Source organism: Sceloporus occidentalis, unplaced genomic scaffold, assembly GCF_023333645.1.
Source record: "Sceloporus occidentalis isolate IW3139 unplaced genomic scaffold, rSceOcc1.0.p SCAF_1, whole genome shotgun sequence".
Lineage (NCBI taxonomy): Eukaryota > Metazoa > Chordata > Lepidosauria > Squamata > Phrynosomatidae > Sceloporus > Sceloporus occidentalis.
In genome coordinates this window covers 301,919,197-301,921,902 of record NW_028316981.1, presented here as the reverse complement: position 1 = coordinate 301,921,902, position 2,706 = coordinate 301,919,197, and the positions used below count along the sequence as shown (strand labels likewise).

Genomic DNA, 2,706 nt, shown 5'->3' with positions numbered 1-2,706 from the left:
ATATGTCTCTGTGTGTGTGTGTTTGCGAGAACACCTCTCTAGGAATCTCAAGGTCCTTTAATGTAAATCTATGTTCAATATTCACCATAAGTTGACCATAGAATTGCGCTGGAGGGTCTACAAATGCTTAGAGAAATATTCTCCCTAGGAATGTCTAAGCCCTCCAGTGCAACCTCTGATGGACATTGACCACAGAGTCACACTGGAGGACCTAGAGATTCCCAGAGAAAACATGAATCAATTTTTTGGGGATGTGTGTGCTTTATTTTTAACTTATGTATATTTTAAATTGAGTTTGTATCTATGTTTTATCTATCTATCTTTATTAAAACTGACAATTAAAAGGCTAAACAGAACATCCTGAAAGAGTATGTACAAATATTTGACTAGAAGAATGTGTTTCTGTTGGACTGTCCTTCGCAGACATTTCATCAATTCTCGGCCACCTTCTACATAGATGTATCTTTCAAAAGTAGCTGGGGAATGGACAAACAGGGACTGAAGGGGACGCAGAGATCAGACCATACCAAGTTCACCACAGGCCATCTGAGAAAGGAGCCAATCCATCCGCTGAGCATAAGCCTGGTCCTTTTGGGTCTGGCAGAGTTTCCTAATTTCTGTGGTCCTTCTCTTGTCTCTGGAGATACTGGTTTCAAGGAGTGAAGGCTGAGCTGTGCAATCCAGAGCAGTGGTCAGGTTCTTTAAGGTAACCTTGAGTAAGGAAACCTGATTACCTTTTCTGGGTATTTGCTGGCAAAAGAGACATCTCTTTGGCTTTTCTTGATTCCTCAGCATGCAGTCCTGACAGACATAGTTGTCTGACAAGCCATCAGGAACAGAGATGTTTAATGGGGGCAGGTGAAAGGGGACAATGTTTTCCCCATCTTGGACACAGACCATGCCACCACAGAGCAACAAAGGAGACCAACTGGATGCTGACTGGTAGAGTACCATTCCATGGACCACGGACCAGGTGTGTTCTCTGTTCAGAGGCCACAGTTTTTATTTCATTGGTCAGATCCACATGAGTGACTGCAGGTGGAGCCTTTCCCGTTTTGGTGCCTTCTTTACTTTCATGGGGAGCCACAGCTGAATTCAGTCCAGAATTGGTACAGAAGCGATAGGTGATAGCAGCAGGAATACAAGAGCCCTGCTGGGGGGGTTTGGCCTTGCTCTTCATTCTTCTTTACCAATTCCGTTTTCAGCAGAGGTTCTTTGTGAAAGACTTTCAACTTTTCTACAAGTTCAGTATTCTTTCCTGTGGCATGAATTCCCAACTTCTTACAGTGATGTTGCAGCTGGGCCCTTTTTAAGACACTGTAGTCCATTGAGGTTGTCTTATGGGATAGTTGTTATGAAGAGCCATTGGTTGGTGTACACTGAGGAGGGGTAGAAACAGACTTGTCTACTTTGCGGTGTTGTTGTGGCATTCTGAGAACTAATGTAATGTCTGAGTCAGCTTGCAGACAACTGGGCTGCAGAAGTCATGATTCTGTCCAGCCTCTTGCTGAATCAAATTTGTGAATAAATCAAATCCACAAAAGTCAAAGCAGAAAATGCGGAAGGCGGACTGTATTACATTGCAATGAAAATTTATAAAAGGGAACATCTAGATATTACTTATTGAAATTGTTCACCTTTTACTCTTCCTTTTAAAATTCTCAGCTCTAGACTTCAGATCTTTATGAAAAAGGAACAAAACACCTTTCTCCCAACTCTATTTTCTCCTTTTTTCTTATTCTTACTGAATCATCCATGCTGAACTCTTAGACAGAGCTAAATGCCCTCAAATAATGAAAATAATACGAATTCTTTCTTTAAAAAAAGGAGGGGACATTGCAGTAGACTGAGGGAAAAGTAAGGAGTGCTAAAGAAAATGTAAATAGCTTAGGAGGTTTTAAAATAGTATTATTAATAATAATTATAAAGCAAGAGGAGTGAACAGAATAACACTTAATAAAGTATTCATTTGAGTGGAATTTATAATGTTTCCTTTCTAGGGTGCCTCACTCACAATTTCCCCCCAAGCAACTGTGAACTTTTAAACTGAAATTTAATTTGATTTAACAAAATTCGGTACAAACCCAAATGATTTAAAATGAGCCTCCTATTTATTGTGACTCTCTATGTAACACTTACATTTATTATTTTATGTACATCCGTACAGTTGACTACATCCACAAATGCTAAGTAGCTTTGTAATTTGGAAAGAGAATACTACACTCCTTTGCAGTGCAGGCAGACTCCCCATCTATTTTATCTGCTTTTCAGAAACTTTGCATTTATTCATATTTGAATGATGAGCTTTTATGCATGTGCCTTGCTTACAAAAAGGGCTGTCCCAAAATATTTGGCTGCTTGAGGTTAAGAACAACAAGACAGCCCCTACCATTATATGTAAAGAAACTGACATGACTAGTAGTTGAATTTTACTTTGGAAGCGGTAATGACCAACATTTTACCACTGTGCTCTTTTAAAGCTGACCAAGCACCATCACAACATCCAGTAGAAGTGAAATTCATAGTTTAACCATATGCTGTGTGAAGAAGTAACTCCTTTTCATTTGTTAATCTCCCCTTTTACTTTCATTGCATTATTCTAGGCTCTGGTATTATGAGGGAACGGAAAAATTGTTCTCTATCAAATCTCTCCACCTCATGCATAATTTTATATATTTCTGTCTTGTCTCCTCTTATTCATTTTTT

At 39.2% G+C, this 2,706-nt stretch overlaps 1 pseudogene; it reads right to left on the bottom strand.

The window, feature by feature from the left end:
* Positions 1–312: 312 nt before the first annotated feature.
* Positions 313–1,757, bottom strand: LOC149324167 (uncharacterized; annotated as a pseudogene).
* Positions 1,758–2,706: the final 949 nt, after the last annotated feature.